The sequence below is a fragment of the Antechinus flavipes genome, chromosome 3, assembly GCF_016432865.1.
Source record: "Antechinus flavipes isolate AdamAnt ecotype Samford, QLD, Australia chromosome 3, AdamAnt_v2, whole genome shotgun sequence".
Classification (NCBI taxonomy): Eukaryota; Metazoa; Chordata; class Mammalia; order Dasyuromorphia; family Dasyuridae; genus Antechinus; species Antechinus flavipes.
The window spans coordinates 207,417,333-207,443,836 of NC_067400.1; positions in this window are offsets into that span (position 1 = coordinate 207,417,333).

Here is a 26,504-nt window from a genome sequence, read left to right on the forward strand (position 1 = left end):
TCCTTCTTCTCTGCTGCTGATTTTTTTTTTAGAATGAATCTTTGAAAGATAGCTCATGACTTAGATTTAAGGAAGTAAGTATATGTCAAGAAATCAATCGATGGGCATTTGTTAAGCACTTATTATATGCTACGTACTCATATCAATTTGACACAAAGGCAAAAAGCCAGTCTTTACCCTCACAGAACTTACATTCCAATGGAAAAAACAACATGTAAATAACTAAGTACATACAAGACATAATCAAAGAAGATAGAAAATAATCTGAGAGGGGAAATCATCAGCATCTGAAGGGTTTAGAAAGAACTTTGGAGGTGAAACTTGAGCTTTGTCTTTAAGAAAGCCAGGAGGGTGATGAGGAAGCACAGCCTGTGCAATGTATGATGACTGGCATATATTGTAGTTTCCTTATTTTTCTTTTTTGATTAAATTTGTTTTTAGCTTTAATTTTGTCTGAGATCAATGATTACTGGCCCTACTTTTTTTTCCTAGTAAGATTTACTCCTGATCATTGTTATTATATTTGTTGTATCTCTTATTTCCCATTCTTATCGACTGTTCTGCTTTATTTCTACCTGCTACCTTGGCCTGCTATTACTTAACCTAAACCCTGCCCCCGCCCCCCAACACAGGATTTCTCCCTTATCCTCTCCCCTAAATTTTTCTCTCTCTCTTTATCCCATTAACATTCATCTACACATTCTTCTATACCCTCAGCTTATCCTATTCCTTCCTTCTCTAATTTCTTTATATATTTAGAAAACTATATCCTTCTGTGTGTATATATATATACATATATATATATGTATGTATGTATATATCCACGTTTGCAGCCATATGTATGTGTATGTATATATGTATTATTGTTCCCTTTTTAACTCATTCCCCATGTGACTAGGATTTTTGAATGACCTTTTAAAAGTGAAGAGGGACCAAGATTTTGCTGTCTAAACTAGAAGCATCTAGGACATTCCTCTTGGAGCAGCCACAGAGAATGGTGAATTCTTTTGTGATGAGAATATTCTGGTTGTGTAGAGAAAAGGAAGATGGCATAGACAATGTATAGTCAATTTTTAGTTCTACATCTGAAATGACAAAGATGGCATAAAAGGTCACTAAGACTAGATCTACTTTTGTCATATGAGATGAGTTGAAAGAACTGGGAACTTCTTCATTGGAGAAGAAGGCATATAAGTGGAGTATAATCTCCAAGTTTCTATTTGAAAGGCTGTCCCAAGAAAGAGAGTTATTACAGCTGCTCTGTTTTGGCTCTAGAGAAGCAATTAAGAATAGTTGATGGAAGCGTCAAAGTGGAGAATTTAGGCTTGATGTCAGAAAGGACATTTTGGCTATAAACTCTATCCTCTAAGAGGAAATAGCCATTTGGGGAGATGGACAATTCTCTTTCTTTGGTAGTTTTTGAGCAAAGGCTGGTTGGTTACTTTGTAGAGTGGATTCCTATTCAGGTGGGGTCCTTTCTTACTCTGAAGTTCTATGATTCCCTGGTTTTCCTTTTCCTCTTATACTGAAAAATAAGGATATCCCAAAGATTTAATTATAGGGGACAAGTGAGTGGTGGTTACCAGAAATCATTTCTTCCTAATGAAATTGTGTCATTATGTGTATTTCCAAATACCCGATTCCCAGAAATAATGGCTGTAGGCCAAAATACTAACTTCCTACATTTTTACCATTATTAAGGGAAAACACATAATACATTTAAAAAGAACTTGTAACTGCAATCAGGAAACTTAGGTGCAAATTCTGTTCACCATTGTGATTATCCAGTCACAATCTCTCAGAGCCTCAGTTTCCTGGTATATAAAATAGGGAGAGAATAATAATAATAATAATAATACTTTCACAACCTGTCTCACTGGATTTCTGTGAAGAAAGATACATTGCAAATGTATTTGCCATAGCTATATATGCAGTTTGATGGCACATGTAATAGCATGCTGGATCTGGATTTAGAAAGACCAGAGTTCCAATCTGGCTTCAAATAAAATTTACCAGCTATGTGATCCTGGCAAACTACTCCAGTATTTTTGCCAGAAAACCCTAAATGGATCAAGAAGAATCAAACATGACTGAACAACAACATTATGAGATAGGATTGAAAATGGTCACTGGTCAGTGACCAATGAATGGTGATAAGCTTTTCTAAACTTAGTGAGATGGTCACACACAAACCTCGATTCTCCTCCACAATGGTGGTAGAAATAGTATAAGTAAAAATAAACTATAATATTTGCCATTTACATTCCTTTAAGATTTGCAAAGATATCTTTGCAAGAATCCTATTATTTTACTTCCATTATACAGATGAGGAAACTGAGGCTGACAGAAGCTAAGTGAATTATCTAGAGTCAAATAGCTTGTAAATGTCTGAGGATAGATTTGTATTCATGCCTTCCTGATTCCAAGTGTGGCACTCTATTTATTGTGTCACCTCACTGTATTTATGTAGTGCTTTGAGGTTCACAAAGTGCTTTCCCAAATAATAATCCTGTGGGGTATGTGGCAGGATATGCTTAAGATTGTGATTGGTTAGCAACTTTAAGAACTTTGTGTCCCCATATATACAAAAATATTCATACCATCTCATTTTGGCAGGGGAGGTGGTGCCAATCAATTGGATACTAATTGAAAATATATATGTGAAAATTATGGAATACTAAATATGAATATTATAGAATACTATAAGAAATGAGGAAAGAGCATTTCAAAGAAATCTGGAAAGACTTGTGTGAACTGATGCAGAGAATGAACTGAATAGAACCAAGAAAACAATTTATACCACATCATTATTTTTGTAAAAACAAACAATTTTGAAAGACTTAACAATTCTGATCAGTTCAACAATCAGAAATGAATCCAGAGAATAAAAATGAAGAAAGTTGATGAACTTCCCGACAAAGAGGTAAAGCATTAATATGCAAATCAAGACACACTGATTTTAAGATATGGCCAATATAGGACTTGATTTTGATTAACTAAGTTTATTTGTTAAAAGATTTTGTTTTTCTTATTTTGGGGAGGAGGAAGAAAGACAGGAGACAGGAGAAAAATGCTTGATAATTGAAATAAAAAACTCAATTTCACTTCTTTTTTTTTTCTTTTGTTTTTAAAAAGAGATTTATTCACGTTCCCAAAAGCTGATCTGAAATTTACATATGCCAACAAAAAGTAGAGCCTTTTTCAAGAGGAAGATAAGGAGAGGCTGAATACATCGCCACATTAAAAAATAAGATTAAACAAAACAACATCAGTGTCACTTTTGAGGCAATAGTTGTTTGTCTTACAATTTATTCTCCCAAACATTATTAGGTTTCATACTGCCTGCAACTCTTTCAGATAAATGGAGAGATATTATTATTATTATATTATTATATTTAGGCTTAGAGAGGCTTGCACAAGGTCATGTAGAATATTAAATGATGGGACCAAAATTAAGAGTCATACTTTTTGATTTTGAATTGTTGTTGTCAGTCATTTGAGTCTGGCTTGACTTCTTCATGACACCATTTGAGGTTTTCTTGGCAAAGATTATGAAGGGATTTACTATTTCCTTCTCCAGCTAATTTTGCAGATGCAAAAAGGAGGCAAACAGGATTAAGTGACTTGCCCAGGATCATACAGCTAAGTATAAGCAGAATTAACATTAAGCTTCTGATACAAGAAAGTCACTAGAGATGGAGAATTTAATCACATAAGTTTTAGTAGAAAGGAAAAACTTGAGATGCCTCACAAACAATTTAACTTTAGATCATTTGTCAGTACAGTGGTAGTAATAATATGATAAAATCTAAGATAATAATAGTTTACAGTGATATAGTGCTTACAAAACATGTTCACATATATGTTATTTCATTTTTATTATCACAAATAAGTCTTATTTTAAACTGAGGAAATTGGGATTCTAATTGGTCAAATGTCTTAGACAAGCTAGTGATCCCAACTAGTGAACAGAAGAGCTGATGTTCACTTAAGTCTTTCAATATGTTTCCACTTTTAAGTGGTCATTGGATAGTTATGGCAAAAAACCCCAATAGATCATGTATTAAAGGGCTATTAGGCAGAAATGTATGTATGTTATTTAGGGCTAAATGAAACACCAGAAATAACTACTGATTGGGTAAAAATGTAAAGAAGAAATGGTTATTTCCAGGAATATGGTTGTCTACCAAATGTATCATGGTCAACAAATGCCTCAATGTACTTACTTTCATTCCTATTGTATTAATTGGAAGCTACCATGATGGTAAAAATTTCTTAGAAATACTAAATAAAAGGCCAAAATACTAAATAAAAATACCCCAAATATCAATTTCTTAGAAATACTAAATAAAGATACAAATAAAAATACCTGAAGGGACCAGTTATTCAGACTTTATGGGTTATGAACTCTCTCTCAACTGTACCTACTTCATGGGATCTCACTTCTCTCCTCAACTTGAATTCAATACACAAATTTCTTTTGTGCAGCCACTCTGTCCTCAGAACTCTTAAATGGTGAATGATGTTGATGGTGAATGTAAAGATGTAAAAGACACAAAAGTTGGAGTTCTAGAGCTTCCATTTACTAGGTAAATTTAGCCAATGCTAAATTATGACTTTGGCAAATATTTTAATCCTTCTAAGCTTTCATTGTCAAATGAGTATGGTGTTCCCTACCTCACAGAGTTGTTGTGAAGGATGTATTTTATGGATTTTAAACTCAAATAGATTTATGATCTCATCAATTCCTTTCAATGGTACAGTTTGAAATCCATCCATTCTTGTTCTTTCTTATGAACACTTCATCACGTTCTCCCAAAAGTGGTATCAGTTTCTTTTCCCCAATGTCAAAGAAGGTTCCAGTACAGTAGTCTGGCTATCCCTGCCTCAACCTTCACTATTGCCTTATGACTAGCTCATTTTCTCTTTTTATCATACTACTGTTCCTTGAAGATGCCATTCACTCTTATTCTTCTTTGTATCCCATTCACATCCACCATATACATCTCCAGTGTTCTTCTATTTGATGCTTTTCTATAATTTTGATGTAGGTTTATTATGTGTGTTGCTGCTACATAGCCACTGAGTTAAAGGTGAAATTGATTGTCAATCCGTGAAACCTTAGAGCATTATGAAAATGAAAGCATTTAAGACACTATTACTCCCCCAAAGGAGAGCTTACAATCTCTCAACAAGACATACACACACAAAATAAACAACAATTTAAGGCAGTATATAATCAAATGTCAAAATGAGTGATATTTGGTCACTTCTGAGACTTCATAACTCCACTTGGGATTTCCTTGGCAAAGATACTGGAGTGGTTTGTCATTTCTTTTCCAATTCTTTTTACAGATGAGGAAACTTAGGTAAATATTGTTAAGTAACTTGTTCAGGTCCACATTATGATTAAATATACAATCTGGATTTGAACTCATGGACTCTTTCTAATTCCAAGTCTAGTACTCTAGTAACTATATCACCTCACTGCCTCTAAAATGAATGATAGATGCAATAATAGTGTGGAAAACAGAAAGATGCAGCTAGATTATTATAACTGGGAGAAGAGAGACTTTAGTCATTAGCAAAACAGCATGAGGCTGTTATATTGAGGCTTTAAGAGATGGAGATGTGCAGCATTAGGCAAGCTCAGCAATAGTAGCTTTAAGAAGCCTTCTGAGGTTAACTGGAAGAGAGTGATAATTTGCCTGTGCCTTACCCAATATAAAAATGCATTTAGATTTCCTTATCACCTTTTGAACACACTATTGCATTGTTTGTACCTGATGTCAACTTCTTAGTCACTAATGTCACCTCTGTGTATTTCAATGGTGACTCAATCATTTGCTCATATGAGATTTTATGCATATATATGTATAGAAAGTGTTTTGTAAATCCTAAAGCCCTGTAGTGATATTAACAGTTATTATTATAACCTCTCATTTTCTTTGTGTAAATGCTACCATTTATGAGCTGTTTGGGAAGGGTTTGTCTCCCATATCCCCACATGCAAGTAGGCTTGTGATAATACTGCTATATTGTAGAATATCTCTGAATAACTATTCCTACTTAGTCTCTTCCTGATCAGCTGTATCGCACAGTAGATAAAGTACTGGACCCCAGTTCAGGAAGACTATACTTGAGTTCAAATCTGGCCTCAGATACTTCCTATCTGTGTGATCTTTAAGTTACTTTGCTTTGTTCGCCTTAGTTTTCTCATTTGTAAAATAAGATAGAGAAGAGAATGGCAAACTACTTCAGTATTTTTTGCCAAGAAAATCCCAAATAGGGTTACAAAGTCAGATATCACTCAAAATACCACCATCTAGTCTCTTAATGTTTTGTCCAAAATTTTGAATTGCCTCTTATGATTTGAGGTTATACACAATATGATAGATCCAAATCTGGAAGAGAATTCAAAGGGCAAATACTTGAATCCTTTCATTTTACAGATGAGAAAACTAAGAACAAATGGCTTACCTAATGTCAAGTAGGTAATAAGTGACACAGCTAGGATTTGATCTGAGGCCTTCTGACTCCAGATTCAGGACTCTTTTTACTTGATTAAACTCTAGCTCAGGGTGTTGGGGATAAGGAGTGGCTACTACTGGTGATGAAAATGGAGTAATCTTACAAATAGGTTTGATGTTCAGTTGTGTCCAGCTTTATGACCCATTTGGAGTTTTCTTGGCAAAGATACAGAAGTATTTCCTTCTATAGCTCATTTTATAGATAAGTAAACTGAGGCAAACAGGTAAAGTGTGAATTGCCCATGGTCACACAGCTAGTAAGTGTCTCAGGCCATATTTGAATTCATGAAGTTGAGTTTTCCTAATTTCAACCTGGCACTAAACATTGTGCTCCCTAGCTAGCCTTGCAACAAACATATTTATCATGTCTTAAATTTTTTCTTAGTTTTTGTTGTTTTCATCAAAATGTGAGTTCCTTGTTTTTTAATTTGTATCTCTAGAACTTAATACAGAACTTGGTACGTAGTTCATGCTCAATAAATGCTCTTTGATTCATTTCGCCAACAATGTGTATACTATTATTATAATACTTTAAAATGGTTTACTAATCTGTAGTCTTTTGTCATTGTCTTTTGCTTTCAACATTTCATCCAAGCTCCTCATTTACTTATGAAGCAAAAACATCATGGGAATGGGCTTTTCCAAGTTTACATATGTGGACCACAGGTTCACAGGATCAAAGATTTAGAGTTGGACAGAAATTTAAAAGTCATTTAGTCAGGCATCCTAAAAAAACCTGAGATTCAGAGAAGGTGAGATAACTTGCTCATCCTCACGCAAGCAACAGGAATCAAAGGCAGAATTTGAACCTGGAAGATTAGAGTGCCAAACTTGGATTCAAAAATGCCTGAATTCAAATTCAACCTCAGACACTTACTAATTGTGTGACCCTGGGCAAGTCACTTAATCTCAGTTTCCACAAGTATAAAATGGGAATGATAACAGCACCTATTTTAAAGAATTGTTGTAAGGATGATATGAGATATACATTGAGATAACATTTGGAAAATGGACTTAACATCATGCCTGGCATATAGCACACTTTATATAAATGGAAACTTTTGTATTTTGAAGAAATGAAAAAAAGGATACTTTTGTATTTTTAAAAAATCTATTTTTGAGAAGGGAGGGACCTTCACATTGGTGGGAATAATAGCCCCAGGTTTTGTAATATTTCTTTCTCTGTTTCATATTTTTTTCTCTCTTTCACAGTCTACTTTCCATGACATCAGAAGCAAAGACAAAATACAGCAACTCTTAATACTATTGTATGTGAGCACTCATGAGCAAAATGCGAAAGTGTGACTTGTATAAGTTAGGAGAGCTTTGAAACAAAATATATTTATATAGACCGAAAGTATGGCAGACAAGAAGAGAATTCAAGGCCAAGAGAGTAGCACTATGTTAAATTTGGAGATAGCAATGGCTGCAAACTGTGGTGGATTGGGGGGAAAGCCCACTAATGTTCATAGAATAAAGTATCAATGATAAAGAAAGGTAAACCAAAGGGGAGAGAGGATATGAGGCAAAGGAACAAGCTTTTATTTATTTATTTAAAAATACATTTTCATATTAATCATATTGTGAAAGAAAAATAAGATCTAAAGGGGAAAAACATGGGAAAGAAAAAGCAAACAACAACAGCAAAAAAAATGAAAATAATATGTTTTGATCCATATTCAGTCTCCATAGTTCTTTTGCTGGATGCAGATGACATTTTCCATCCCAAATCTATTGGAATCGTCTTGGATCATTACATTACTAAGAAAAGTCAAATTCATCATAGCTGATCATCACCTAATCTTGTTTTATCCATGTATAATATTGTCCTAATTCTGCTCCTTTCACTCAGCAACAATTCGTGTAAATCTTTTTCAAGCTTTTCTGAAATCAGCCTGTTCATCATTTCTTATAGAACAATAACATTCCATTACATTCATATGCCATAATTTATTCAGCTATTCCCCAACTGATGGGCATCCACTCAATTTCCAATTCCTTGCCACTACAAAAAGAGCTGATGCAAACATTTTTTTTTGCACATGTAGGTCCTTTCCCTCTTTTATGATCTATTTGGGATATAGATCCAATAGTGACACTGCTGGATTAAAAAGTATGCACAAGTTTATAGCCCTTTGGGCATAAGAACAAAACTTTATTAGCTGCCTATTTGTATACCAATCCCTGTGTGAACATAACATCTCAGTTGAAACTGGAAAAGTAAGGTAATTGATAATTGGTGATAATAATGTAGGGAAGCAATCCAAACAGTTTGTAGGAAAAAGGAAATAAGTAATATGGCCAAGAGTGCACATAGTACTAAAAGAGATTTATATAAAATTATACACACACACGAATACATGTTGCATACAGACAAAATACATGTATATGTATATACATGTGCACAATACATATGCATAGTATTAAATAAATGTGTATGTATATAAAATTATATACATGTATACATATGAAACTAGCTCATAAGCACACACATATATGTATATCTATAATATAATATATATGCACACACATGTACATGCACATGTTTTGCCTACATGTGGATAAATTGAATAAGAATGATTATTATATTCCAAATGTTCTCATCACTGAAACAACAATTAGATATGGGAGATAAATCCTAATATATTCTCTTGAAAGTTTTCATCACCACAGCTTTGTTGCAAGTTAAGTAAATTTAAAGTTTTCATCAAGGCCTTATAGAGAAATATAATTATCAATGATTCAAATTCAAATTCAGATAAATTTAAATATGAATATCACTGATAATCAGTTAATGGAGTAATTAAATAAATTTCACCCAAAGTACTTGTTCTAGTGAGAATTTCCAACCACATCTACCAAACCTATTTAACAAATTATTTAAAATCTGTTGAAAATACTTATAATAATCATAATCTATAGAATTAGACCAGGACTTTTTAATCTAGGGTCGATGGACTTCCTTTTGAAAAATATATATTTTATTTTATTTTGTTACTTTCCATTAGATTATATTTATTATTCTTATCTATATGGTGTTCACTTTCATCCAACTCTCACCTGTAGCTTTTAGAAGCTATAGCAGGTATAGTGGCTACATCTTGGTAAATTGTCTTGACAGATGAGCTAACTAGGTCAAGGATAACTGACAGGCTTCAAACCTGTTGGTGATCTGAGTGGTTATCCCAAGCATGTGAAGACTCTTTCTAGAAAAAAAAGAGAAGATGAGAATAACTTGTTCCAATGGCTGTGAAGGCAGCTGAAGCAGGCACTGGAACACTTAGAACTTGGTCAGGCATCAAAGACACAAAGATCATCCAGTTCATCCTAGGCTAACAGCAGTATTTATATTTGCCTTGCCATTGGACTTTGGTGACCCGGGAAGAGAGAGTGAAGCTGACAACTTTGTACAACTCTGCCTCACATAAATCCAATTCATGTTCAAGTTAAGACATTACCTGTGATATTATTGATTCTCTTTGAAAACAAAGAATGAACAACAATCATATTATATCATATCATATGTAGGTACACACACATTATATATATAAAAACATATAATTGGTTTCTTTTGAATTCTATGAGTTTAATTTAAAAAATTATTCTGAGAAGGGTTTTATAGGCATTGGCAAACTACCAAAATGTTTCATGATATTAAAAAAAAAGGTTAAGAATGTCTGCCTTAGACATATGGGGTCCTAATTGATTAGCTTGAATGTATTACAACATAAAAGGAATAAGAAGTGGAAAGCTTTTTTGGCTAGTGAGTCATTATTGACTATGTTGTGACTCCAGAATACAGTCTCTATGTTATCTAAAAAAAACCAAAAACAAAAACAAACAAACAAACAAACAAACAAGCAAATAAGCTACACTGCAAAGCACAAAGTGCTAATGACTTTAGAAATGGGCAGCCTCTGGATGAGAGCCAGTTTGAGAATGTGTATCTGGCTTAGAGAAAGAATCAAACTTTTTTTGTGGTACTGAAGTTTCTCTTTGAGTCTGAGATGGAGAAGAAAATCAGAGCTTCTGCTCTGGACAGGGACTTAGGTCCAGTATTTGTGCTGAGTATTAAAGGATGCCACAGATTGTAAAAATCAGAGGTGAGGATGGTACAAATTCCAGACATCAGGGATAACCCTATGGAACGCTGTATAAGAGGTCAGTTGGCTAGATCTGAGAATTTATGAAGGAGAAGCTTGGGTAGAAAGACTGGAAAGACAGGATGGGACCAAATTGTGAAGAGCTTTAATGCCCTACAGAAAGAATTTGATCCCGGAGGTAATAGGAAGTCACTGGAGTTTATTAGATGGAGAGGGATTGACATAAACCTTAGTAGAATCACTTCAACATCCAAGGAGAGATAGGTTCGAGTGAGGAGAGACTTGAGACAGGAAGATCAATTAGAAAGCAGGCAAAAGGTGATGAGGGCCTGAATTAGGGGAATGGTGTGAGAGAAGAGAGAAGAGTACTCACAGGAGAGATGTAGAAATAAGAAACAAATTTGTTAATCGAAGTAACACTTAATCTAATTGCCTTTCTTCCTGTATTTCTAATATTACAAAGTGGAGAGATTGCGTTGCCAGTTTCCTTTTGTTGGACAAAATTAATCATTCGGTTTCAGAAGAACATGCATGATAAATTGTATTCTCCTTGCACATACATTTTGGATATGAAACAATAGACCTGGCCACCTGGAGTGAAGTTAGGGGATCTAGAGGTAATTTCTTTAATGCAAGGGAATGTTTGCCCATTAAAAAATATTTTGCAAATGTGTTCACTTTTTCTGGTGTAGCTTTGCAGAATATGTAATGTAACATCCGGTAATGGTTTTGATGAAGAAATACTTAGAAATTGCTTTCTAGTTTTTACTTGCTTTCTAGTTCACATGCAATGAATCACTTGGGTGAAAACCCTAGGAGGAAATGTAAACATTTTCTTTCATGAATTATTATTTTTTTATCTCATACTATTATTATTTACATAAAAGCCATGTGGCTAAAAGAATCAATGACTAATTGGTCATTTCTTGTAAATTGGGAAATATATTTAAGGGACCAGGCTCAGGCACACTAACTTCTCTTCCTTTTAAGACCTATGTTAATATGAAACTTCTTTTGGGGCTTATGGACATCAGTTTATTCTTCTGTAAATCCATATAATCCCAGACCACCATATTTCTTATAAAATATAAGATGAAAATGAGCACAAAAAATATTTTGATTCAGATTTATTGGTAATAACTAATTTCAAAAGGCAAGAGAATATTAAAATAAAGTGTGAGTTGTTCATGCATCATTATAACTCACATTTGTGCCAAGGTTTACAGTTAACAAAACTTTCCCCTCAGACCAGTGCTCATAAATAACTGTTAAATGAATGAATGAACAATGAAGGGCATTATTCATAATTGTTACTTGAGTTTGTCTGAGCATGTCCAGTTCTTCTATCAGGGAGATGCCCTTGAAGGACCTTTGAAGCATGTCCTGATTGCCTAGTATGAAGGTCTCTACATCTCCTACCAAATGGTTAATTATGTCTTTACACTGGTGAAACTGAACTGGTAGCTATATTTTTTACTATTCTCTTTCTGCTTCTCTCTTTCATCTATTCTATCTTTATGTGTATTCCTTTCTGCTGAGCCAGAACTAGGTTTTCAATCCATTCCTTTCCCTCTCCAGAGACTGAACTGATATATGGGGATAGGAGAATTGTGTCTTTTACTATTGGTGGAATAAATGTGTATATTTGTGATTATACGTTTGGAAGTAAATATTTCTATATAAAAACTAATTTCATAGCAAGTAAATGGAATTGGGGTAAAATGGACCCCACCTTTTACAAATGAGAGGTGTAGGCTAAAGCCATTTGGAGAAAGCTTTCATCCACAATACGCTTATGGATAACTCTTCTAGGGAAGGAATAAAATGTGATCTATTTGGTTTTCAGGCAGAAATGGTTACACAATCATTTGGAAGTGACTATTGATTATTATATGGGCAGCACCATGCTACTTACTATGGTATAGGAAAGATAAGGTCCCTTTTTGGAGAAAATCATGATCCCTGTGATCAAAGTATGGTAAATATCTCTAATTTCCCATGGGAAGGTTGAATGGCTTATTTAGTGTTATAGAGCTAATAAATATCAGAGTCAAAATTTGAACCCAACAAACCTTTTTGTTTGTTGACAACAAACCTTACTCTAACAGATGAATTCCCTCCTCCTCCCCCACCACCCCCCCAAAAAATTCTGGAATTGTGTTGATTTTGTCTTTGCATTCTTCAGTACCTAATAAGTCTTAGAAAAGTTGCTTAAGAAATGTGGTTAAATTTTCTTTTCCTCCTTCCTTCCTTCCTTTTCCATTTCTCTCTCCTCTCTCCTCTCTTCTCTCTTCTCTCTTCTCTCTCTCTCTCTCTCTCTCCTCTCTCTCTCTCTCTCTTCTCTCTCTCTCTCTTGATGACTTTCTTTCTTGGAAAAAGCAATTAGTTTAGCTAGAAAAACTAGACTAACTAGAAAGCCTTTTCCTTGGTTATATATTGTAATTAAAAAAAAAAGCAAAAACCAATGCAAAACTGTCTGCTAGATAAAAGTTCACATGTAGCGATACTGACATCTGATGGTTAGTAATAGATTTACTTTAACTTAAAAAGATGACAAAGATCTAAAATAAATACTAAAGATACTAAAATAAAACTATGCTAGTTATTTGTTTTATAAAAGATCATGTAGTTACATTATTCTTAAAGTGTTAACTGAGAAGCTTTTTTTTGAAGGACAGAAAATGGGGGACTTTACTAGTTCCCAAAAAAGGATTTAATGAAAGAACTAATAAAAACAAACAATTCTCTGGGTTATAGTTATATATGATAACTATGAATTGTTTCATTGTTGGAAGGTGGAAAGATAAATGACATTGTTTCAAAGACCAACCAATCCTGAAGAAAGAAGAAGAAATGATTGGAGTTGATAGTAATAGAATTTGTGAATAGTAACATGATTTTTTTTGAAGATAAAAAATAAAGATGAGAATTTAATTGAAACATTAAAAAATACACAGAAGAGAGTAGAAGGACCATGGACAAGCAGAGCCATTTTACTATTGTGTTATATTTAATGTGTGTGTGTGTATATATATATATATATATATATATATATATATATAATTTAAAAAACCAAACTATATACAATGGAAGTTCAGTTCAGAGAGAAAATTGCTTTATATTAAATTACAGAAAATTGGTGGTTAACATTAGGAAAATTGTTGCTTTCAGAGTATGTGGAAAGAAGGCTATCTTGGCCACTTTGTTTAGGGGAGGGCAACTAAGGAGGGAAAGTATAATTTCTGAAATTAGGGGACTTGGGTTATAATTCAGGGCAAAAGTCAGTTGTATATTCTTGGAAATTAACAACAGCTCACATTTCTATGGGGCTTTGTCATGTAAAAGCTTCACAATAGCTGTTATTGTTGTTCACTTGTATCTAACCCTTCATGACCCCATTTGGAGTTTTCTTGGCAAAGATATTGGAATGGTTTGATATTTCCTTCTCCAGCTCCTTTATAGGAGGCAAATAGGGGTTAAATGATTTGCCCAAGATCACACAGCTAAGTGTCTGAGGCCAGAATCGAACTCACATACCTAGTAAATATTAAATGTCTGAGGTTGAATTTGAACTCAGGCCCTCTTGACTCCAAGGCCCCATCTAGCTGGCCCCCGATTTGAACTCAAGAAGAAAAGTCTTCCTAACTTTAGGGGAGCATTATGATACCACTTAAGTGCCCTAAGTATATTATTCCCATTTTTCAGATATGGAAACTGAATCTCAGAGAATTTAAGATGATCAAACCCAAGTTCTTTCATTGCAATTCACATGCTTTTTCCAAAGGAAGCTGACTTTCTCAAATAAAGTAACATCTTCCCATCACAGTTCACTGGTGAGCTAGAAAGAATGTGTTTGCTTTGAAGTCAGAGGACTTCGTATACCAGTTTTGCCACTTAGGTGGCCCAGGGTAAATAATTTAATTTTCTGGATTTCAATTTCCTTCCATATGAAAGGATTGATAGGTAATCTCTAAAGACATTTTTAGTTATAACATTCTGTAACTCTATGATCTCTGGAGTTTTTCTCTGACCCATCTAACCTTTCCTCATTAACAAATTGTAGCCATAGAAGACAGTATCTGTGGAGAAGCTATTGTACTTTTCAAAACATTTCTAGACTATCTTCATGAATCTAGAATAGTATAATAATATTGCATTTGGTGCCATAAAATGAAGCAACAATTTCTTCTTTTGCATGCTATATTACATTAAAGGAACATAGGAATATTACTTTTTATGTTTTTTTCCCAACTGTCACATGAATGACTAAATCTCATACACATAGAAAACAATCAGTCCCATCTCCCTAATGGATGTAATTAAAGTCTTTTTCTTTCATTTTAAAAATCTGGTTTCACAGTTAGTATATTTCATTTATTTCCACACTTAAATGATGCAGAGTAAAAAAAAAAAAACCCATTGAAGTTTGTATAACCTTGTTTAATAGTCTTACTACTTTATACTTATGAAGATATTATATTATAAAAGTCAGAATCATAGGAAGCATATTTGGGGGAACTTCCTCAGTTATTATAATTTACTTTCATTTCATTGACAAGGTAAAGGTGATGGGGTGGTTGATGGGGAGGAGAGAAAGATGAGGATGTTCAATTAGGCATAATAAAAGTGAGAAAGCCCGGTGGTATGAGAACACTTCAAAAATCCAACTTTCAGCTTTGAAACCTCTTCTGATGAATAATGAATTAGGGAATTATTGTGCTCACTTGAGGTATTATCAGCTTCCTTGTGGATTGTGTGTTTGTATTTCTCTTGGACCCAAGCTTGTGAATTATAACCATTTACCCACTGTTTTCAGCATAGTTCTTTGTGGGGCAACTGAATCACAGCAGAATCATCAGAATACTAGCCAGCAGCTGGATGCTGGTAAAAGGCTTTCTCAAAAAGAAAGTACACATAATATACTTTCAAATATAATCTACAATATTAACATTTTCTCCATCACTTTCTTAAGTTTGGACAGCCCCCAAAATAGCAAATCAAGCCCTGATTTGTAGGGTGGTCAGCTAGGCTGTACAGTAAGTAGATAGAGCACATTGCTTAGAAGCAGGAAGACATATTTTTGAGTTCAAATCTGACCTCTGTTACCCACTAGTGTGTGATTTGGGGCAAGTCAATTATCCCTATTTACTTTAGTTTCCTCATCTGTAAAATGAGCTGGTGAAAGGAATGGCAAACCCCTCCAGTATCTTTGCCAAGAAAATCCCAAAAGAGGTTACAAAGAGTCAATATGACAGAGAAATGACAACTGATTTGTAAAGTTGATTTCTCTCTGTGGTGTAAATGCTTACACTGAAATTTTATCAACTGGCTTTCACAAATCCTAGAAGGTCATTCTGGAACATCCCTGCCCATAACTTTCTGAAGAATGTTTCAGAAAGATCTGAAGGAAACCTTTATCAACTGTTTTTCCCTTTTGGATTAGCTTTAATTCTTTTCTAACATGAAATAGCTATTTGGGGAAAATCCAGTAAATTTAAATGATGATAAAGAATAGCATTTTATTTATTGAGCTAGGTGGCATAAATCTAATTAAGAAAAATGTGTAAAATGGACATACATATACTTTTTATTTTAAAAACTATTTTGCTTTAATAAACCAAGATTTGCATTGTCATCTTCCCGCCCCATTCCTCAAATGAGTACACAAGAAAATGAAAATCCCTTACAAACATCAATCAAAACAAATGTCCACATTGACCATGACCAAAAAAGACTTTATTCTTGTCCTTCACTTCTCTATTAGGAGGTATATAGCAAGATTCATCAATACCACTCTGGAATCCTTTTAGATCACTAAGTTGATAAGTGTTCAGCACCATAGTACTCTCCTACATTTATGTATTCTAAGTTGTTCATCCAATGCCCAATTTATAGGTACTCTCCTTTAGTTTCCCATTCTTTGCCACTTCAAAACAACTGTGAATATTTTTGTATATTCCTAGTGTTTGTTTTGGTTAAAATGAATCTTTCTTTTTTTAAAGTTTTTTAAATAATACCTTTTCATTTTTTAAAAATACATACAAATATAGTTTTCAGCATTTACACTTACAAACTCTTATGTTCCAAATTTGTCTTCTCTCCTTACTTCCCCTCTCCCTAGACAGCAAATAATTTAATATAAGTTAAACATGTGCAATATTTCCACCTTTATCATACTGCACAAGAAAAATCAGGTCACAAAATGGGGAGGTAAGAGGGATGAGAAAGAAAAAAAAAGCAAGCAACAATAACAACCATCAAAAAAGATGAAAATACAATGTTGTGATCTATATTCAGCCCCCATACTGTTCTCTCTGGATCATATGGCTGCTTCTATCACAAGATTATTGGAATTGCCCTGAATCAGGAATTGTTGAAAAGAGCCAAGTCTATCACAATAGATCATCACATAATCTATATCACATCATTGTACTGTGTACAATGTTCTCTTGGTTCTACTCACTTTACTTAGCATCAGAAATCTCTAGCCTTCTAATTCTTCTTTCTCTTCCCCTATTTCTTTCCTTTCTCCTGTTGAGTGGGATGTATTTCTATATCCAGTTGTACTTGTATTCCTTTAAATTTTTTTTGACCTGAATTTTTGCTATAATGATCCTGGGAGTTTTCATTTGGGGATTTCTTTCAGGACACTAACTGGTGGATTCTCTGTATTCCCATTTTGCCCTCTCCAAATAGTTTCCTTTAAGATTTCTTGAAATATCATGTATAGAATATTTTTGAGGGATGATAGTTTTAAATCAATAGTTCACTGAATTTCAGGAAGAAATAGAGAAGAAAATTATAGTAGTTAGGGAGCTCAGGATAAGTTTTGCAGATTTAGTCAAATCTAACAAAAAACAAGAAAGAAGATAAGGAATCTAAATTATAAGAAAAGTTAGATAAGAGAGATCAAGGTCTATTTCCAAAAAAAAAAAAATTGAAAGGAGTTTAGAAAAACTATATAAAATTCAGAAACTCACAAATATTAAATACATTCTTTACCAACCACAGTGCAATGAAATTATAATTACTAAAAAGAAAAAAAAAAACATTCCAACTTGTAGACTAAATTTAATCCAAAAGAACTTGTGAGTCAAAGAACAAATCATAAAAATATAGAATAAAGAAGATTACATTTAAAAATCATCATAATAAGACAATATATCAAAACTTTTGGGATGTAGCCAAATAAGTTCCAAGTAGAAAAATATATATTTCTAAACCCTTTCATCAGTAAAATAGAGAAAGAAAAGATAAATGAATTAAACATAAAATAAAAAAAATTATAATAAGAAACAATCAAAAAACCAAATCCAAGAAATTAGGGGAAAAAAGAGATGAATAAAAAATCCAACACTATATATAACTTAAAAATAAATTATATCAAGTGTTTGAAGAAGTTAGTTTTGTTTTTATATAAATTATTTGCTAAAGAAAATCTTACTTTCTTTAAAATTCTTTCTATTATACAAAATGATCTTGATGCCTAATAAAACAAAGAAAATGATTGATCAATATTCTTTATGAATGTCAATACAAAATATTAAATAAAATATTAGCAATGAGGTTATACAATATACTAAAATATTATATACTATATGTTATATAATATTATCACATATAATATTATATAATTACATACAATATAATATATATTATGTACTATAATATGGCCTAACTTATTCTAGAAATGAAGTGTTAGTTTAATATTAGGAAAGTTCTAAACATCATAGACCATATTAATAACAAAGCAATAACAAGGAATAAAAATCACAATATTAGATTACTAGAAGCAGGAAAAATTTTTGTCAAAGTACAATTTTTTTTCTCTTTAAAAAATGACAAGCAAATACACTGAAAAACATATAAATAAATCTCTCCTTGAAATGATAAATAATATCTGTTTAAACCAAGAAACTTCATTATGTGAAATGAAGAAATACTAGAGATTTTTCCAATAAGCAAGAGTAGAGGTAAAACAAGAAAAATAAACTTTTAAAAAGAAACAACACACTTTTTATTTTTTTGCAGATAAAAGGATGGTTTACTTACAGTATGTTAAATATTTAACTAAAATTAAATTAACATGGTAGCTTCAGGTAAGTAGTGAATATAAAATAAAATCACATAAACCATTGACTTTTCTGTATGTTACTAGCAGAAAGAGCTGACAAACACATTTCATTTAATAGAGGTACAGATTGTAGAATCTTGTACAATAGCAGCAGCTATCAAGTATTTAGTACTGGTTATCATAAATCATGAATGTAACAGATTAGTTATACAACACAAGAAAGCAAATGAATATAGTATCATAGCATTTGATGATCTCAAATATCTGAACTTAATTTCTGCCAGACTGACTTCCACTTTTTTCTTTCTTTAACTGTATTTGTTATTATATATTTTGAATCCTCTCTGAAAGAAAAAGACTTTGTTTCGTTTTGTTTTGTGTTCCTTTTCTGTTACTTTTTATTGTAATACAGAACTGGAAGCAAATTGGGTAACTATCAACTGGCATCAGTCAGTTAAACAATAAAATGTATATGACTACATTAGAAAATTATTGTGCTATAAGAAATGATAAAAGTTATGACTTCAAAGATTCCTTGGAAGACTTATATAAAGTAATAGATTAAAATAAGCAGTACCAGAAGATTGATGGAATGATTAATCATGATTCCAAAGAACAATGAAATATCCTGCTTGCCTTTTGACAAAGAAGTAGTAAATTTAGAAGTACATTTTTGAACATTTGTGGATTTGTTTGCTTAACTTATGTGTTACAAGGTCACTGTTTACTGCAACTAGGTGATGCAGTGAATAGAATTCAGGTCTAGGAATCAAGAACTTATCTTCCTGAATTCAAATCTGGTCTAAGATGCTTATTAGTTGTGTGACTCTGGACAAGTCACTTAGCCCTGTTTGCCTCCGTTTCCTCTTTTGTAAAATAAGCTGGAGGTTGAAATGGCAAACTATTCCAGTATCTTTGCAAACTATTCCAGTGTCTTTCCCAAGCAAATCTCAAATGGGGTCATGAAGAGTCAGACAGGACTGAACAACAATACTTTTTTTTTTGGCTTTTCTTTTAACTGGGGGAGAATTACAAAAAGCCACTCCCACAAAGAAGAAAGCCATTTCAGCATTTTTAGAAAAATGAACAGAGAAAACAGAGACATTAAGAAAGATATATAGACAAACAGAACAATCTTGAAATCAACATGTAGAATTTAAAATTCAATTTTGGAAAAAAAAAACCTCAGTTTTAAGTAATTGAGAAGCAGGACTTTCGATATAATCCTTTTTCTGTTCTTTATATATGGAAATACTCCCCTTTGTTGAGATTAGCTAAATCAAGAAGAGCATTAAAACATACTTATAGATATTCCTCTGTTCAGCATTGAGAACCCTTCACAAATATGCCTTAAATTACCTTTTGGGATTTATTTCATATTATATCTCTTCGCAAATTTGATACCTCTATCAAACTAGGTGTCTTATTCTTTCTCTTATAAGAATTCTATTTCCCATTTCCTTGCTTCACATTTGGCTGTGCCCCATCCTTGGAATATACTCCCTTTAAACCTACTCTTAGAATCTCTACTATCCTTCAATATTCAACTGAAGCATCACTTTCTATATGTAGTCTTTCCCAAATCTCCCTCTAGTTCTTTCCCCCAGTATCACTTATGCACCTATATGTCACCAGACTTAAAATGTGAGTTTCTTGTAATGTACACAGGGACTATTTCAAATTTATTTGTATACCTACAGTGCCTAGCACAATGCCTAAAACACAGCAGGCATTTAATAAATGCTTGTTGGCTGGTTTTTCAGTACTTTATATGGGGAGGCAGGGTGTTTAGGGGATTGCTGAGCCATTTTGAGGACTGCTCATCTACCTTTGGTGTCCATCTGGGATCAGCTTTCACCTGTGACTTTTTTGTGCCACTGGAATTCAAAGACTTCGGAAGGCAAAATGAGGTTTACATATTTGGGCAACTCTGCCTCACTTTAATCCAATTTATTGAGATGTCAAGATAGCATCCTGCTATATCACTGGTTCTCTTTGAAAACAAAAGACAGACAATAACAATAACAACAATATATGGAGAGGCAAAACCAGGAATATGAGAAATTTAGAGCAAAAGTCCACCACAAAATAGACTGCTATGAACTGATGCATTCAAAAGAATGCAGAATACATATACTGATCACAATAATCTAAATGAAAGCAACATTAAAATAGATAGTTGAGCTGAGATTGCAGAGAGTACCCTTCTCCCTCTTTTGAGATTAGAAGCCAATGGTTGTGGAATGTTATGTGATATGATTCACTAGTTTATGAACACAACTTTTAAAAATTTGGTATCTTTTGTTTTCCCATAACCTTTATTTCTGAAATATCTTATCAAATTTTACAATGGAAACTTCTAGCCCTTGTAACAAATAATAAAATAAAGGGAAAAAGCAATTCAGCAACATTAACCAATATATCTACAGTATAAGGAATTCCCTTCCCCACACACAATTTCCCACATCATTGAAACAACTTAACAAGAAAAGAAAATAAGATATCCCCCCAAAACAGTGTGTAGTTTGAAAGGAGTATATGGGGAATTGGAGATTGTATTGCTAACGGGTCTAAAAATAATACAAGGCAATAGATGAAATACAAAGTAAGTGGACATAGAAATGATGAATTATTGAAGTAATAGGAATATATATTTAGAACCTAGTCCAATCCTCTCCTCTTACAGATAAAAAATTGAGTTTCAGAGAGAAAGGACTTGCCTAAAGTGAAACAAAGGCACTACACAAACTCACGTGCATCTAATGACTACCAAGTCTTGTTGTGCAACATACAGCTGAATCCTTTTATATGAGTTATCTCCTCCAGTTAGAATGTAGGTACTGTCTTATTTTTCTTATTTGCATCCTCAGCTCTTGTATTGTTCTTGGTACATAATACACACTTGATAAATTCTTTTTTCCTCATTTATTTACTCATTCATTTTAAGGACTCTGCATACAAGCTGGGAACAATGAGTAGAAAAAAAGATAAGGGAGATAGATTTTTGCTTGATTAAAGAAAAACCTAAAAATTAGATCTATCTGTTAGCAAAAATGGGCTGCTTTGGGAAGTAGTATGTTTCTCCTTATTGGGGAAGTCTTCATGCAAAGGCTAGATCCAGGTATAGATTGTATTAGATGGCTTTTGATGTTGCTATCAATTTGGAGATTGTATGATTGTAGGGCCCTTCTAAATTTTCAGGTCTGTGATAATTTTTCCTTTGATGAACTCAACAATGAATTAGCATGCAGGGACTGGTCTTAGGTCTTTCATAGCAATTTGAATGAAATTGAGCAAGCTCTTCACCTTTTTTTGATCTCATTTTCTTTTTCTGACAAGTGAGCAGTTTGGGCTAGGTAATAGTTCCAGCTTTAATATTCCATAATTCTATGACCCAGCAGATATTTATTGCCTTGATAAAAATGCCAAAATATAGGCACTAGATGGCAGCAAAGAGCATTCATCTACTGTCATAATTTTTTTTTTTTAAGTTCTGACTATAATGTTCAGTATATACACATTAGTCATACAATAATGGCAAGAACACTGGCCTGATCCCACACTTCTCTATTATAGGAATCCTGGCTCCTTTAATATTACATACATTTCTAAAATCTTCATTTTAAAGCCTATTTTTTATTTTAAATTTTAAGCCTTTCGAAGGTTCTAGAAAAAAAAAAAAAACTTTTAAATATAACATTTAGTAACCTTTCTGGAATGGGGAAATATGCTCATATATTAATAGCTAGTTTATGTCCAAATAGAGAAGCTTGGAGACTGGCAGTGTTTTATAAAGGAACATGAAATAGACTTGATTTCTGACTTTGCCACTATCTTACTAGGCAACCACGGGGAAGTAATTATCTTTAAATTTTATTTTCCTAATCTGTAAGCCTAGCCACAGATCCAGAGCAAAGGATTTTGGATTCATATAAACCTTGGCCAAAGAAAATCAGGTTTATTTCTTTTTTGGGTTTTTTGCCCCTACCTAGGTTAACCCAAGAAAGTCTGTGTTTACGCTGTCTACAAATGTGAGTGGCAGCACTCCCATATCCTACACAGGCACTCAATGGATAATATTATTATTGGATGTGGAATAGCTTTTGTTCCATACAACAGAAAAATGATAAAATGCTAAAGATTCAAAGTCATGCATAAACAAATAGAGAATGTAGAAAACATTCGGTAGCCCATCACATTCAATATACTAAGCATGTAAAATCCATCTGTGGGACTGCTAAACAGATGTTTCCCATTCTCTTCAAATCTGTACTGTATTAGAAATTCATTCAGTGCAGATGTCATGGTCAGTCAGGGCATGGTTTTCAAATAGAAATTCCTACAGGAAAGAAGGAAGGAAGGAAGGAAAGTAGGAATGAAAAAAGGAAGGAAATAAGCATTTATTAGTACTGTGTTAAATAAGCACTTTGCCAGTATTATCTCATTTGATACTCAACAAACCTAGGGAGTATGTGCTATTATTATCTCCATTTTGCAACTGAAAAAACAGGGCTAACAGAGGTTCGATGAATTGCTATGGGTCATATAGCTAGTAAGTGCTAAGTTTAGATTTGAACTCATCTTTCTACTCCAGTTCTAGTGGTCTATACATTGTGCCACCAAATGTCTCCCTCCAAAAGAACTAGAAGTTATTGGAGGTTTTCTATTTCAGAAAAGCATATTGTTAATGAGATCTCCTTTTAGAAAGTTGTTACTTGATTCAGATACTAGATATCTTCCAAACCTGGAAGTAAACATTTCTTAGGATCACTAGTTATGAACTTTTTCATAAAAGATAACTGAAAGACAGAAGATGCTCACTAAGCAGTAAAGGTCCATTCTAAAGCTTGCCTAAACAATCATATCTTGTACTATCTTCAGCTGCTGCATATGCTATTGTTGCTAGAAAATGAGGGCAAAACCTCCTCTCCTCTTTGAAAGTCCAAGAGAGAGTCTAAGAAAGGAAGGAGTTGTTTTCCCTTGTTCTTCTTACAAAACAAAGAACAAACAGCTTCTTTCAATAAGAGTTCATCCTCCTGAGTCTCTATCATTAATCATATGTGTAATTATAATCATTGAGAACCAATCAGGAGTTCTCTGTCATCCAAGCAATGTGCCTGTCCTTCATTAAGGAACCAAAATATGTGTCTATTTCCAAGGGTAAGCCTATCAAATGTTCCCGATCCTTCCCTGCTACATCTATAAAATAGGAGATTACAGTCACTGATTTCCAAGATCCCTCCCAGTGTTAACAGTCTAGGAGTCTATAAAGGATGTTTTAAAATTTATTTTGATACATGTTTATAAATCAGAATCTTAGAACTTTGAAGAACCTGAGAGAGACTATCTCATTTAATTCTTCTCTCTTTACACATGAAGAAAATAAGGCTATAGTCTTTCAGAGGTGAAAGGATGGACTCAAAGTCAAATAGGAAATTAATGGTAAAGCCAGAACTTAAGCATAGGTTAAGTTCCTTGAATTCTAAGTTAATGGTCTTTGACTATAATTAAGCTACAGCCACAATATCTTTACTGTATGTGCAGTTATTCAAATGAAAACGACACTTTCACCTTTATTTTATAGTTTTGGAACATTGATCCAATTTTGACTATCAAAAGTTTTACATAATGCCAATAAATATTAAAGCAAATAAAATTTTTGTGTCAGAGACTCTCCTACCACACAGGGACTTCGAGGACCTCTAATTTCTGTGACTCAATGTTTCCCCCTGCAGGTGGAAACTAGGAATATCATTATTCGTCATTCCTACTTCTCACTAAAAGTTGCTTCCATAAATATTGAGCCTGTCGTTGTTGTTTGTCTTTCATTTTGAGAGAGGATCATGACGTCAGGTTGATGCCCTGACATGTAAGTGAACTGGATTTTAATAAGGAAGAGCTGTGCAAGGTCACTTGCCTTTCTCCTTCAGAGCCATCTGGGTCCAGTGGCAAGATATAGATCTGGATAACTAGAGATGGACTTGGATGCAAAGATATTAAACACATAAACTTGAAATTACAGGATGGTACTTATAAAATGAAGAACTTTAGAAATGATTCACATTTGGTTCCTTTAATTGTAAAGAGTCTCCCTAGGGGGCTACTTTCTCTTCCAGAGAACTGTACTATCTACAAAGCACAACTCTGATGGAACTTTGCCAAGAGGGGGTAAACAAACTAGAATCAATCTTTCTACACTGTTGTATTGCATGCAGGTCTCTTTGTAGAGTTGCTTCTTGTCCATTAGTTCTCTCTAGATATTACTGATCATTGGTTCCCATCTCTGTATGCTCTGCATTTCTAGCAATTATCTTCTGCTTCCAGCAAGTGGTAGATGAACTTCACAGGTCATATTTGCTGTGCTCTGTAACTACTCCTTAGCTCCGTTTATTGCAAAGTAGAAACTCAGTAATGTCACTGGTTTTTCCTAGTTTGGGCAGTCTCCAGGAACATTTAATAAGTGAGATCTCTCTCTGCCTCTGCCGTTGCCTCTGCCTCTTTCTCTGTCTCTGTCTCTCTGCTTCTCTGTGTCTCTCTGTATCTGTGTCTATCTGTCTCTCTGTCTCCCTCTCCTCCTATCTTCTTTATTATCCATCTTTCAATTTTCAGAAGATTGGACTTATTGCCTCTAGAGGATTAACTCTGATGCAGCTGGACCATCTGAAAAAGATTATTTTGGAGCTTCAGTTGACAATGCTGTAATATCAAACACACCTCTGGTCTAAAGTACCTCTGTTCTTTTGAAATCTTTTGTTTTTATGCACCCAGGTTCTATTGCCCTTGATTTTCCCCTTCAGAGAGTTTCTGAAGATGCTTTGGGAATTCAATTTTGTAAAGATAAATAAAAAAAGAATAACTAATCTCCATCCTGCCTTCAAATTCTGAAGGAATAAAAAGCATACCCTTTTGAATAAATTATTTGTAAAAGCAAATCTTGAGTTTTTTTGAATGCTTGAGGATATAAGCAACTAGTTTCCCATTTTCATATAACACCACCAGAGGCATGTTCCTACCAAGCAAGACTTCTTTCTGAAGACCAGCCTCTAAATACTGAGACATCCATTACTATATTTTGGCTACATGTTGATAAATTTTTTTGGTCTTGGCAACACATGAAACCAAAGGGAAAAAAATTCAAAACACCCTTCAGTCATACAAAGCTCACTACCACTTCTACAAGTGGCAGAAAAGGAGGCAATGGATTATAAAGATCATAATTTTTTAGACAGTCTGTAAACTTTAACTGAGCTGTAGATGCTCTAAGTATGAGATTCTTTTAAAATGACCCAATGAATGGATATACTACTAAAGGAAATAAATAGTATTAATATTAGCGGTCTTTTTATAAAGGAAACTAGAATGATAAGTGAAGTTGTAACTAAAAGGGTGTATCACACAAAAATTTACTTTGGAGAAGAGAAAGGAGTTGAAAGAATTGATACTATCATATATCAAAAATAACAATAAAAGTCATTTAATGTGACATTTGGTCATCTTATATGAATGCTCATGGTAAGTATTTGGGGAGAAGCTATGGAAAGAATTGCATTTAATGCATCAAAACTGTTGCTGAGGATAGAAAGGTAGATTGTTCAGTAAGATCCTTCCTCCTAATTAAATAAACATAAACAATTGATATTCAGTGACTTCAACACATGAATAGGAATAACTGAAAATGGTGGAAAATATAGACAATTTGAATCAATAATAATAAGGGACAAAATGATCCAAAGGCTCAAAGGACTACACAACAATTTTTAACCTATACATGATTATGATGATGGCAGCTAAATGTAC